Source organism: Hylobates moloch, unplaced genomic scaffold, assembly GCF_009828535.3.
Source record: "Hylobates moloch isolate HMO894 unplaced genomic scaffold, HMol_V3 SCAFFOLD_14, whole genome shotgun sequence".
NCBI lineage: Eukaryota > Metazoa > Chordata > Mammalia > Primates > Hylobatidae > Hylobates > Hylobates moloch.
In genome coordinates this window covers 3891063-3905926 of record NW_026652289.1, presented here as the reverse complement: position 1 = coordinate 3905926, position 14864 = coordinate 3891063, and the positions used below count along the sequence as shown (strand labels likewise).

The 14864-nt window shown below is 44.3% G+C and overlaps 1 protein-coding gene across 2 annotated transcripts in view; it reads left to right on the top strand.

Annotated features, from left to right (window-relative positions):
- The first annotated feature begins 2830 nt into the window (after nt 1-2830).
- The window catches only part of SLC37A1 (solute carrier family 37 member 1), a 105162-nt gene continuing 93128 nt past the window's right edge, over nt 2831-14864 (top strand). Inside the window, exons 1-2 of one of the 2 annotated variants that reach the window (XM_058427385.1) lie at nt 2831-2952; nt 10399-10535. The gene's annotated coding sequence lies outside the window, so the exon portion shown is untranslated. The remainder of the gene's footprint in view (nt 2953-10398; nt 10536-14864) is intronic. The other variant, XM_058427386.1, reaches the window with a different exon arrangement.

Sequence of the window (14864 nt, the reverse complement as noted above, 5' to 3'; positions counted from 1 at the left end):
ATCATCAGGAGGTTTTTCCTTACTGGAAAATGAGAGGAAATCCTCTTCCACTGCTTAAAAATCAAAAGGGGCTGTCCATATTCCTCTGGCAGGGGTCTCCCATCATCCCCCGCGAGGCCTTTCCATTATCCCCTGCGGAGATTTCCCATCATCCACAGAGGCCCTTCCCATAACCCCCAAGCGGGAAGTTCGCGCAAGTGCGGCTCTGCAGGGAGGAGCGAGGGCCCACGGAAAGGCCCTCGGGAGAGTGGAGGGCAACAGTGGCCGCGGTTCCTCTGTACTTCGTTTCTTCCGTAAGAAATGATCTTCTTGTCCTTCTTAAGTATAAATGGAGAGATCCATTTCCTTGTACCCATTAACCCCTTCAAAAAGAAGAAAAACAGTTCCAGGCTGGCCATGGTTGATCTCTGCAGAGGGGCTGGTCAGGGTGCCTTCTGCTTCCTGGTGGGATGGCCCAGGCCGGGGAAACTGTTGAAACCACCCTGGGGCTGCCTTCTGTATTTTCCACAACCTTCCAGGCCCACCTCCCAGCTGGAGGCCCTGCAGCTTGGCAGTTGCCATGGCGACTGAGTCCCTAAGTGTGTCTCCTCTGAGCTGTCCTGGACAGTGTGGAGAAAAGGCCTTAAGAACTGAGCGGTTTCAGTAAAATGCAAACAGATTTTTTTTGTAGGCACTGTTCAGATAAAAAGCAGGGACGTTCAACAAAATGAGTTCAGGTCCATCTTAACTATAGAACTATGAGGTTGTTTATTAGAATAATTGTACTCTGGTAAATTTACCAATTTCATACATATACATATTTATAAACAAACATATTAGGGTATATAGATAGAAAAAGTTCTATCTACATGTAGAATCGAAAACGTTCTAAAACAGTGTTGGTAGTATCACACATTGCCATTTAGTGGATAGAGACAGACCCGAGACTGGAGCCCTAGCTCCATATACTTCTTTCTGAAGTCAGTCGACTCATCTCTAAAATGGGCTGTTGTGAGGTCAAAATTAGATACTCATAATGAGAGTAGCATAGTGCCTAGCACAGTAAAGCACTTAGTAAATGGGAGCTATTACTATTAATTGTACTGTTGTTAATCTTATAATAGGTTAAGCACCTTTTGTCTATCAGTATGTTTGGGGGGGAATTTTAACTCAAGTTTATCTTAATCATTTTCAGTCGTGTTTTTTTCTTGAAAAGAATCAAACTGCCAAAGATGATTCAGTCAGATAGTTGTGACAATCAGAGGTTAGTCTGTGATGAACAGATTAGTTTTAATGCTCATATTCATTAGCACTAATATACATAAGGGTGGGGAGAGACTGAAGCTTCTGGAAATATATAGGCAGGTAGATTCTTAAGTGTAAGTAGGTATTCGAACTGTTTGTGGATTATGTCTCATAAAATTGGCACCCAGCAAGGAGGAAAATGCCAGATACACACACGGCCATACCTGAGGTATGTAGGTCAATGGAAGGCTATCGAAACACAGTTGTCAAGAGAGAAATGTAAATTATTTTTCACCCAGGAAGTGAGATTATTCAGTGATGCATCATAACCAGTAGGGAAAAGAGTTTAGTGGACACCAGTGTGGAGACAAGAGATGTCAGAAAATTGGATAGACTCGAATTTCACGTTGGGTAGCAACTCAAGGACATAGCTCAGTGCTTGGCACGTAGTAAGTGCTCAACCAACACAGGTTTATCAAATTGAATGTTAGATATTATTTTGCAACAGAGCTGTGCTTTATGCAGCACTAGGAAAAGAGAAAAATTGACGTGAATTTTTTTCTCTTTTTCTTGTTTTTTTATTCTTAAATCACACTCCATTTTCCGAGGGCTCTCTCAGGATATCAGTTGCTTAACTATGTCTGAGTGTCTTCTAGGTCGAGTACTAGGGGATTACAAGGAAATGAGAAAGAAATTACAGACCCACTGAGGGGCAAATTCTACATTAATCTACACTGTTAAAAAAAATTACCAGGGCCGGGAGCGGTGGCTCACGCCTGTAATCCCAGCACTTTGGGAGGCCAAGGCGGGTGGATTGCCTGAGCTCAGGAGTTCAAGACCAGCTTGGCCAACATGGTGAAACTCTGTCTCTACTGAAAATACAAAAAATTAGCTGGCCATGGTGGCGGGTGCCTGTAATCCCAGACACTCAGGAGGTTGAGGCAGGAGAATCACTTGAACCCGGGAGGCAGAGGTTGCAGTGAGCCGAGATTGCACCATTGCACTACAACCTGGGCAACAAGAGCGAAACTCTATCTCAAAAAAAATCCAAAACTGTTATGCCTTCTGGCTACATGTTAATCCTTCATTCCAAAGTGGAGGTCACTCTTTCCTACTGCTGGATATGTAAGGTTGGTTCTAGTTTTGATGCTGCAGATAGCCTCACTCTAACCAGCAGTTGTGGTGGGAGATCCTGTGCTATATGGGGCTGTACTTTTCAAGGTCTAAGGGTGAATCAGATTTTCTAGAAAAGGGACAGGGAAAGAGGTGGCATGCTGAACCACGTGTCCATGATTTTCCCAGAATAAGGCTCCCCCTACCCAACTTATAGGAAGGTCACGATCAAATAAGATAACGAGGATGAAATGATTTGGAAGTGCTATAGAAATGTAATGTGTGTATTTAGCTCAGGTTTTTAAATCTTTTAATTATTTAATATTTGATGCATACAAAAGAACACATATTCACATATGCCAGCAAAGTAATACAGTGAACACCTGTGAATCCCTGCCCAAAGTAAATAGATGAGTGAGTGAATGAAATAAATATAAACAGCTGAATGCATAGATCTTTGTCCACATCTCAAATTCAGTTCTTTGGATTGCAGCTTTATAGAACTGAGAAATTGCTGAGCCTAAATACATGTTGCTGCATTGCCTCCGAGAATGGCCGGACCTATCCCCACTCTCACCAAAACAAAGTGTGTGACTCACTGCTCCCTTGCCTACTGTAAGTCCTATTTTTCTTCTTTGCTAATCTGATGGACAGGCAGTGTCTCATAGTGACTTTAGTTTGTATTAATATTTTCTTGATTATTTGAGAAGATATGCATTTTTCCCCAAATGTTTATTCTTCACCTATGATAACCCTTGTTAATTATTTAGATTAGTTTTTTGCAGGCCACTTTCATATATCTGTATATGTTGTTTTCTCTTTCTGAAGTGTGATGCCCATGTTTCTCTACCTGGTGAACAATCTGTCAACTTTAATATCTTACCTTCCTAGGGATGTAACCTTCCTAGGGATGCTGTTTCTAACTGCTGCCAGCCCCTTCTTACCATCTCTCTGGTTGTGCTTCTGATGCATTCCCTACACAACTGTAATGTGTTTCCAGGTCGGCCTCCCTAAGCACCTCCCAAGGCCTCCACCCCACAGTCTCGCACAGAACTTGACACATACCAGATGCTCCAATTATTAAATATTACTGAATACTTTTAGAAAATTGGGAACATACAATAAAGTATAATGAAGAAAATAAAGATAACCAATAATCTCGCTTCCCAAAGATAATAACTACTGCCATTTTGGTGTGAATCCTTTCATGCTTTTAAAATGCATATATATGGCCAGGCACGGTGGCTCACGCTTGTGATCCCAGCACTTTGGGAGGCCAAGGCGGGCGGATCACGAGGTCAGGAGATCAAGACCATGGTGAAACCCCGTCTCTACTAAAAATACAAAAAATTAGGCGGGTGTGGTGGCGGGCGCCTGTAGTCCCAGCTACTCGGAGAGGCTGAGGCAGGAGAATGGCGTGAACCCGGGAGGCGGAGCTTGCAGTGAGCCGAGATCGCGCCACTGTACTCCAGCCTGGGCGACAGAGCGAGACTCCATCTCAAAAAAAAAAAAAAAAAAGCATATATATATATGTCTATTTAATTGAAATCATTCTATTTGTCATTTACATTATCACATGTCATTATATGGTGAACATGTCAAAAAATATTTCCAAAGTGTTTTAAAGACAATAATATTTCACCTTAAGGATATACCAAAATTATTATGTCACAAATGTTGGATAAGAGGATGAATGAAAATGTTTAATATAAAGTTGAACAAGGTAAGGGGTATTACTTAAGGAAATTATACTCCTTTTTTTTTTTTTTTTGAGACAAGGTCTGGCTCTGTCATCCAGGCTGAAGTGCAGTGGCATGATCACAGCTCACTGCAGCCTCGACCTCCCAGGTTCAGGTGATCCTCCTGCCTCAGCCTCCCGAGTACCTGGGAATACAGGTGCCTGCCACCACACCTGGCTGATTTTTTGTATTTTTTTTTGTAGAGACAGGGTTTTGCTATGTTGCCCAGGCTCAAACTCCTGAGCTCAAGAGATCCACTCACCTCAGCTTCCCAAAGTGCTGGAATTACAGGTGTGAGCCATGTAATCCCAGCACTTTGGGAGGCCGAGGCAGCGGATCACGAGGTCAGGAGATCGAGACCATCCTGGCTAACACGGTGAAACCCCATCTCTACGAAAAATACAAAAAATTAGCTGGGCTAGGTGGCGGGCGCCTGTAGTCCCAGCTACTCAGGAGGCTGAGGCAGGAGAATGGAGTGAACCCGGGAGGCGGAGCTTGCAGTGAGCCGAGATCGCGCCACTGCACTCTGGCCTGGGCGACAGAGCGAGACTCCGTCTCAAAAAAAAAAAAAAAGAAAGAAAGAAAACAATGTTGTTTCGGGTGTCTTTTCTCAGTATCTCATTCCCTCATGTTTCCTGGGTGACTACCAGACGTTCCTCAGCTCTGGGTACGGTTGCTGTCCTCCTCTTGTGGCGCTGGCATACCTGCTTGTTTGAATTGCCTTTCTCCTCTCCTCAAGCCCATTTTTAATTATCTAGTTACTAGGACAAGCCTGTAAATAGTTGTGGAGCAAATATAGTTATCAGAAGAGCTAAATGAACCATTTCCCTCTCCCTCTACAAAGAGGAAAGCCAAAAAGGTTTTAAACTGGACTGGTAATTTTAGGTTCCCCAGAGCTGGCTTTGTGCTATCTGACCACAGAGGCCCTGCACTGGGAGGGACCAGATGGGGCCCCTGGAAACCACATCCGGGTGGTACTAGAACAGCTCAGTGCTGTTATCTATGACGCCAGAACAGAGTCTCAGTTCAGGGGCCCTAAGAGTTTCTCCATTGAACAAGAATGGAAATGTGAAAATACGTATTTATTAAACAAGATAAGTGAAGATTGTTTCATTTAGAATGTGATTCACTAATGTATTTATTTGATTACTTAGTTATCTTGCTATGTTCAAAATATTGTGGCTTTCTTTTTAGCAGTTCTTTATATTAATACATTTAAAGAGGGTCCCAGAAGGGCACCAGGCTTTAGGATGGCTAGAAACGGGGAGATGGCCTGGTCATTTTGGGTCATCTTGGCCCTGGTCTCAGTTCCAAGGTGTGATGGAGAGAGAGTAGGGGTGATAGCTTAGGAAAACTCTCTGTAGTGAAGAGGCAGCTTGGCTTTATTAGGTTGCTTTCTTCACCTTAATCCTGAAAACCTTTTCAAGCTAACTGGCAGCAAGGTGGACATCCAGGTATGTGTTTAGTTCTAGAAACTTCTCTATGTGTGTCATGATATTTTCTTTTGTTACTATTTTAAGTCATGCACATATAAGATATGTATTGTAATGTAGTAAAAAAAGTAAAATTTTTACAGTCAAGGGAGAAAAAGGACCCACAGAGCAAGAACTCATCAGCCTGCCTGTGCCCAGCATTACCCTGCAAGACAGGTGTCTTACTCCCAAGTTCACTACCAGAATAAATGAATTAATTGACTCTAAAAGGGTTGTGAGAACAGTTTCAAGTTATTATTGCTTATGCTTCCTCCCCTACATTCCAGATCCCACAAAGAAGCCACTTCTTGGGCTGACCTTTTTATCATCCACCTCAAACTCAACAAGGGCAAAACTGAACTACTTCTCTCCTCTTTATTTCCTTATCTTAATGAAGGGCCCACTTGTTACGGTTTACTAAGCCAGAATCTGAACATCATCAATGTCTGGGACCAGTTCTTTCCTTCGCCCTTCCCCAACCAATCTCCAAATCCTGGAGAGTCTTCCTTCCAAATTATTCCAAATCCATCTACTTTTTTCCATTCCCACTGCTTCTTCTTTAGTCAGGACACCATCGTCTTCTGCCAAGAAGACGCCAACTGCCCAGGTGGTCTCCCTGCCCTTAGTCTTACTCTCTTCTAATCTATTTGCCACACTGACCAGAATAATCTTTTAAAACCACACATCTAATCACGTTGTTCTTCAGTTTAAAATCTTTCAGTAGTGAAGTCCAGACTCCCTCATTCGATTATTAGGCTCTGAATGACGTGGCCACTAAGTCCCTCCCCAGCCTCTTCTCTTGCCCTTATGTTCACACACCACACTCTCTGCTGTGGCCGTAATGACTTTCAGTTCCCCAAACCTAACTTTCTCTAGCATTGCTGGGCCTTTGCCCATGCTGTTCTCTGCTTGGAACACCTTCCACTCTTCTTTTGGGTAACTCGATGCCTTCTTCAGGTCTCAGCTCAGCTGTCACTTACACAACCCCATAGGCAGGCTTTATCCCCAACCCTTGTCCACAGTATCCTCCAGGTGACTGTGTCTCCCAGGTGGTTAGCCCCTGAAGTAACCCTCTACACTCCATCACTGTCAGGCAGTTGGAAGGCTGGAGAGGCATGACCCCTCAGAGTCAACCTAGATCCTTGTGGCTTCAGCCCCCAGCAGGTAGGGAGCCCACTAAGCTTCAGCTCTACAGCAGAGACACAGCCAAGGCTACTGGTATGTGCAAAATATCGGCTTGTGAAAATTACAGTCTCCAAAACATGATTTTTTTTTCTAAAAGAGCTTTTTAAATTTTGTTTTCTAAAAGTTAAAACCAGAAAATTTCTGACAGGTTAAGGATTTAGGGGAATTTTTAAGTTATGTGATGTGAGGCTCTCTGTAGTTTTGTACCAACTAGATTGTTCATTTCCTAAGAATGAGGACCTCTCCTATTCATCTTTGTGATAGGGACAGTGTCTTACAGATGAAAACATTCAATGACCCTACATTAGAGGAGAAGAAACTGGAGCACAAATTGGTTGAATGTTCCCCCATGTGACACATTTAATAAGGCTAATGTTGTTGAAGTGGAGGCTGCGCAGGCAGTAAGAGGATTCCCTTGTATACGTGCACGGTGAACATAAGCACTGGCATCCCAGGCCTCGTTCAATGTTGATACTCCGGAATTTAACGTGGCATTTCCATGTACTCTTACAGATGTTCCTTCCTTTGCCATCAGAAGGACAGCTGTGAAGTGACGTATAGGAACTTTGTAGGCATATTTGATTTTTAAACCTCTATTAACTTTGCGTCAAATAATCAAAGCTTAACAGGATTTATATTAAAGATGGTGAGAGGGAATCAAACTTCATTTTTAGAGAAAAATAGCAAATCAAAATAAGCTAATGAAAGGGACTTTGTGGTTCTCTCCTTCCTTCAGCTCCTGATATGAGTCCTAGACTTATTACATATTCATACTAATTAGCTGTGCTTTCCAATAATTAGAGTAGCCATAAGCATTTGTACACTAATTCACAGTTCCTAAAGCATCCTTAGGAATATTAGCATAAATGTTTATTGAATGTCTCCTGTGTGCCAGGCATGATTCTATACGTGATAAGGATTCAGTGATGAATAAAACCGGTTTAAAAATCTCTGCTTTCATGGTGCCTACATTCTAACACCTTACTTTCCCCATTCATCCATACATCAACCCCACAGAGTCACACTAGGAAAACTGGAGTTCAGGAGAGTAAAGTGACTTTCACAGGGCCCCAAAATAGTAAATTTGGGGTCACAATTTGAACTTGTCACTCCAGATTCCAAGTCCCATGCCTTTTTTTTTGCTAGGTCAGTATTCACTGTGGAATCATAACTGATGCTCAAAAAGTTGATCTTGAGTAATATTCAGGAAAGAGTATCAAATTCAGTAAGTTGCTTTTTTTTTTCTTTTTGAGACTGACTCTCACTCTGTCACCCAGGCTGGAGTGCAGTGGTGCGATCTCAGCTCACTGCCACCTTTGCCTCCTGGGTTCAAACAATTCTCCTGTCTCAGCCTCCCAAGTAGCTGGGATTACAGGCACATGCCACCACACCCAGCCAATTTTTTGAATTTCAGTAGAGACGGGATTTCATCGTGTTGCCCAGGCTGGTTTTGAACTCCTGAGCTCAGGCAATCCACCTGCCTTGGCCTCCGAAAGTGCTGGGATTACAGGCATGAGCCACCACACCCAGCCCAATAAGTTGCTTTTATTATTGAGTTACATAAGTCTTTTTTAGAAAGGATTTCAGATATAAGAGTTAAATACTAATGGTCTTAACCATAAGAGTTAAAACTATAAATTAACCGGAAAGGAGCAGCTGCCTAGAGGAACCCAGGGCATGCGTCTTCTGATGGCCACAGTGAGTGCTGAGGTCTTCAGTGTAGGCTGTGAGGGGGACTGGCTGCCTAAACTGTCAGCCACTGGTGAGTAGGGTAGATTAAGCTGATGGAGCAGAAAGCCTCACCATGCAAAGTCATCCTTTCCCAGACTCCATGTCTGGTGGGAATAGATAGGCAACCCGGGAAAGAGTACTAAAGTGTGTGTCTTAGTCCTTTTGGGTTGCTATAAAGGAATCCTCAAGGCTGGGTAATTTATAAAGAAAAGAGGTTTATTTAGTTCATGGTTCTGCATGCTGAACAAGAAGCATGGCACCAGCACCTACTTCTTGCGAAGGCCTCAAGAAGCTTCCATTCCTGGTGAAAGGTAAAGTGGAGCAGGCCTCACGTAGTGAGAGGGGAAGGAAGAGAGAGAGCATGGAGGGAGGTGCCAGGCTCCTTCTAATCAGTGCTCACAGGGACTGATACAGTGAGAACTCACTACTGAGAGGTTAGCACCAAGAGGTTTCCTGAGGGATCTTCCCCCATGACCCAGACACCTCCCACTAGGTCCCACCTCCAACAGTAGGGGTCAAGTTTCAACATGAGATTTGGAGGGGACAAATACCCAAACAATATCAGTTTGATAAAGAGGATATGAGTAATTTCATTCTCCCATCAGACAGTGTTTGTTTAAAAGAAAAGTGCCATGTCCATAAATCATCAAATGCTGGCCCAGAGGGAACTTTAAAGAACAGCCCCTTGATGTAAGCCACATAGTTTACCAAACTATAACTGGACTGAAGAGTATGCTCTTTTTTTTTTTTTTTTTTTTGAGGCGGAGTCTCACTCTGTTGCCCAGGCTGGAGTGCAATGGCGCGATCTCAGCTCATTGCAAATTCTGCCTCCTGGGTTCAAGCAATTCTTCTGCTGCAGCCTCCCCAGTAGCTATGATTACAGGTGCCCACCACCATGCCTGGCTAATTTTTGTATTTTTAGTAGAGACAGGGTTTCACCATGTTGGCCAGGCTGGTCTCGAATTTCTGACCTCAGGTGATCCACCTGCCTCAGCCTCCCAGAATGCTGGGATTACAGGCATGAGCCACCGTGCCCGGCCTAAGAGTATGCCTTTTTGCAGACCCCATAAAAATTTTCCAACTTGCTTATCTCATGTATCTGCACTAGCTCAACTGCAAGAATGACTCCTTAGTTGATGGGCCAATTTCCCATTTCCACATACCTGACCTCATTCTACCTATAGGCATAAAATCAAGAGGAGTTTACAACAGATGGGCTCAGGCAACAGGTTAGCCCCAGAGTGGAGCTCAGCTACAGAGGAATGCTTCACTGAAAGAAATGTTAAGTCGCTGAATCTGATTCAAGCCTTTATCAAGTCCTACTTCAGTTAGAATCCAGTTTACTCCCCAAAGAGCCATGAGTACTCTCTTAGTTACTATTTCCCTTGCCACACATATAGAAGAAAAGCAAGAAAGTTACTCTGCTGGGAAACACTGCCAAGGAGTCTTAGAAGCAAGAAAATTTGCCTATTTTATACAGGTAGTTTAAAGAGAACCACCCTTATAAATGGGTGTTTGTCCCTTTGTTATTTCAGGACACTTGCAAAGCTCCTCTCCTCCAAATATGTCTCTAATTCAAGTATCACAGTGTCTAAAATTCTACCACTAAAATGCCATTACCTAAATTAAGCATGGCCTTCTGTCTTTATGTTGATATTTCTTTAAATATCATGCCTATAGTTTTAAAATCAAATGATACTAAAGGTATATAACAACAAACAGTTGGGCCTGGCTTTATCCCTTCAACTCCTCTGTCTCATTCCCCTACCATTTTCTACTCTTTTACCCATTTCTTCTGATAGTTCCCTACATTTCTAAATAATACGAGTAAACTATGTTTTTTATGTCCAATTTTAAAGCTTTTCTATGGACCTCTGGTTTTAGAGACAACATCTAGTTTCTTACATTCCTTGCCACTTCCCCTGATGCTGTAGGACTGACAGGTCTATCCCACCCATGGTGACTCAGTCACTGTTGTTCATGGCCGCTGCCTGTTCTTACGATCAAGGAGGAGAATGCTTTGGAAGAAACAGAGTTTTCATACGTGAATCGACTAGGAAGCGAGACAAAAGTACTGCAACTGGAAGTGTGGCATGGGGAGGGGGGCGTGGCCAGTCTCCTCGCTGGGGTCCTGGAAGTGTGGCATGGGGAGGGGGGCGTGGCCAGTCTCCTCGCTGGGCTCCTGTAGGACTGGGAACGCCTACTCCTTCACACCTAATTATGTTTGCTGGATTGGGTTATAGTTCTTCAGTGTGTGGACTCTTGTCAGTTTTATATCCGTAGGCCGAGCACAATGCCTGGAATACAGAGCATGCTTAATAATAAGAGGCTTTTCATTGTATTTCTTATCAACAACACTAGTAACTGAATATAAATCACCGTTCCTCTCCAGTCAGTGCACCATACCGTTAGAATTCTTGCTTTTTGATCAGTGGAGATAAAATGAGTTTCTTTTCTCCATGTTAAGTAATCAGGTTCTGATTTTCCCTTTTCTTTCTCTCTAATAGCGTTTAATGCTCTAATGCTTTCTAAGCATGAGGTATTTTCTTGAGCTCTGAAGCCCAGTATCCTCAAAGCCCCCTTCAGGGAAACCTCAGTTCCCTGTCAGTCAAGGCCTGTCACCGGCTTTGCCTTGGCCTTCTCTGGGAGAATGTCTGCTCCTTAAGTTGATGGCATACAAGTTGAGGTGGGGAGAAATTAAAGTGGAGGATTTCTGTAGGCAGCTAATGTTTTATTACTGGAGTGCAGTGGTGCGATCTCAGCTCACTGCAACCTCTGCCTCCTGGGTTCAAGCAATTCCCCTGCCTCAGCCTCCCGAGTAGCTGGGACTACAGGCACGTGCCACCACACCAGGCTAATTTTTTGTATTTTAGTAGAGATGGGGTTTCACCATGTTGGCCAGGATGGTCTCGATCTCCTGACCACATGATCTGCCCATCTCAGTCTCCCAAAGTGCTGGGATTACAGGTGAGAGCCATAGCGCCTGGCCTAAAATGTTTTATATAAGCATCATAGTAACCACAAAACAAAAACCTGCAGTAGATATACAAAATGTAAAGAGAAAGGAATCAAAGCATACCATTACAAAAATCATCACAGTAGAAAGGAAGACAGTAAGGAAGTAAGAAAGCAACAAAAGAACTACAAACCGCCAGAAAGCAATTTTTTAAATGCCAGTAGTAAGTCCTTATCTATCAATAACTAATGTAAATGGATTAAATTCTGCAATCAAAAGATAGAAGTGGCTGAATGGATATTAAAAAAAAAATCTAGGTGCTGCCTGCAGGAGACTCAGCTTTAAGGATACACATAGGCTGAAAGTAAACGCAAGGGAAAAGATATTCCGTGCAAATGGTTGCCAAATAGAGAGCAAAAAAGATACTTATATCAGACAAAACAGACTTTAAGTCAAAAACTTCATAAGAGACAAAGTCACTATATCATGATAAAGAGACAAATTCATCAAGAGGATATAACAATTATAAATGTATATGCACCCAACATCAGAGTACCTAAATATATATTAACAGAACTCAAGAGACAAATAGCAATACAGTAATAGCAGGGTACTTCAGTACCCCATTTTTCAACAATGAATAGACGATCCACACAGAAGATGAATAAGGAAACAGTGAACCTGAACAACATTCTAGAGCAAATGGACCTAACAGACATACAGAACACTCCTTCCACCAGCAGCTGAATGCACATTTAAATGTACACAGAACATTTTCTAGGATAGATCATACGTTAGGCCACAAAACAAGTTTTAACAAATTTAAGAAGATTAAAATCATATCAAGTATCCTTTCTGACCACAATAATATGAACTAGAAATCAGTAACAGGAGGAAAATTGGAAAATGCACAAATATGCGGAAATTAAATACACACCTGAACAACCAGTGGGGTCAAAGAAGATATCAAAAGGGAACAGAAAATTCCTCGAGACAAATGAAAATGGAAACAACATACCAAAACATATGGGATGCAGCAAAAGCAGTACTGGAGGGAAGTTTATAAAGAAAATGTGGTGTAGAGCTATATCTACACAATGGAATACTATTTAGCCTTAAAAAAGAAGGATTTCCTGTCATTTGCAACAACATGGAGAAGCCGGAGTACATTACGCTAGGTGAAACAAGCCAGGTACGGAAAAACAAATATAGGCCAGGCATGGTAGCTCACGTCTCTAATCCCAGCACTTTGGGAGGCTAAGGCAGGAAGATTGCTTGAGCCTGGGAGTTCAAGACCAGCCTTGGCAACATATCAAGACCCTGTGTCTACAAAATTTAAAAAATTAGCTGAGCATGGTGGCATGGGCCTGTAGTCTCAGATACTCAGGAGGCTGAGGTGGGAGGATCACTTGGGCCTGGGAAACCAAGGCTGCAGTGAGCCTTGACCTTTGCACTCACGCCACTGCCCTCCAACCTGCGCAACCGAGCAAGACCCTGTCTCAAAACAAACCAACCAACAAACAAAAAAAGAAAAATATGCATGACCTCACTTATTTTTGGAATCTGAAAAACTTGAACGCAGAGAAGCAGAGCATATAATAATGGTGGTTGCCAGGGGCAGCAGGGTGGGAGAAATGGGGAGTCGCTGGCCAAAGAGTACAAAGTTTCACTTAGGAAAGATGAGTAAGTTCTGGAGAGCTAATGTACAGCTCTAATGTATAGTTAGTAATAATACATTGTATACTTGAAATTTGCAAGGAGAATAGATCTTAAATATTCTCACCACCAAAAAAAAAAAAAAAAAGTGAGGTGATTGGATATACTAGCTTGACTGTGGCAATAATTTTACAATGTATTTATATATCAAAACATCACATCCTATACTACAAATTATGTAATTTTTATTTGTCAGTTGTACGTCAGTAAAGCTGGGTGGCGGGGGAGGGGGGTGGGAAGAAGCTGTCTCGATATGAGGCCGAGGTGTCCTATATATCCTGAGCTTGTATTATCGCCTTTCAAGTGTAAAACCTGTAGGTGATGGGATGCCCGAAATTTTAAAATCAGGAATGACAAGATCAGATTTTGCTTTAGGAGGGCAATTTGAGGCAGCTTAAAGACTGGATTGCAGGAGGTAGAACTTGGAAGTGAGAACGCTGTTGCACAAGTGCAGTGAGAGAGGAGTAGCCTCGAGCCGAACCAATGGCGAGGGCCAGGGCTGGGGAGACCATTGGAGAGAGGGATGGGAGCCACACTGGGCTATCGCCGGGAATGGAGAGCTAGAAAAGAGAGGAGAAAGAACTGGCAGAGGGGGCCTGCGGAGAGAAAGAAGGTCTGAAGAAAACCTGGCCAAAAAGAGAAGACTGGAGCCCTCGGCCATCTCGCCTGTGGAATGAGGGGCCAGCAGGCTTCCTGGGGCTGAACCCTGCGTGGCAAAGAAGTGGGCAGGTTTTCTTTCTGCCTGAAGAAGGCTTCTCAAATGCCTAACAAAGTGATGGATTTCACGCAGCCCAGCTCAGCAAAGAGAGACACAGATATCAGAGTGTTCTAGAAACAAAGCAGGGCCCCAGGGGGAAACTGCGAGGCCTAACAGGGCAGGGGAGCCAAACACAGGGAAGAATGCCTTCTCCATTCTCCAGAGGGAAGCTCAACGTGCCTGGGGAAGGGTGCGAGGGGCACTGGTCTGTTGGGACATTTACAGCCAGGCCTCGGGTTGGTCTTATCCTTAGCATTGTTTTATCCGGGGGCAGGCTTTTTCCCCGGAAAATTTCCCCTCTGCCTCACTTTGCTCTTCCCCGAGGAGTGGGCTCGGAGCCCCCTCTGCTCTGAAGCCATCCTGGGGGTCCACTGTGGGTGTTCGGCAGTAGCTTCTAGGGGACTGGCCAGGCCCCTCCCTGGGGCTGCCTAAGGGGAAGAGTTGTTTCTGGGGTGACGTGGGAGCCTGTGTGCCAAGGCACTGGCCCGCAAGGGTAAGAACCCGGCGGGCTCCCGCAGCCTAACAGGGAGCTGCCTCTGTCACGTGCCTGCGAGGTGGGACACAAGTTGGCTTACAAGTTGGTTCGACATAGCCAAATCCACGTGCCGCATTTCCACGCTATGGAGTGCTAGTCTTCATGATTGTGCCCCTTGACATGACACAATAGGAATAAAAGCCGGGAGGCCAAGGAAAGGCCCTCTTTGGGGGTGGGGGCGCGGCGGCATGTGACCCTCGCCGCCTGTGGGGAAAACCTGCCTTGAGGACACAGCGCCAGCGGTGCAGAGGCCGCCTGGGACTGCCCGGAGGCTGGTGGGGAGCGCGCCAGTGAAAGCCTGTGCGCCCTCGGAGCCGGGGAAGGCGCGGGCCACGACCGGGGTTCGCCCGCAGAGGCCGAGCAGTGCCGCAAGGCGTGGGGGCGCCCCCGCCCGGTGGCCCCGGGGCTGGTGCTACCCTGGGCACGCCGGGGCCGG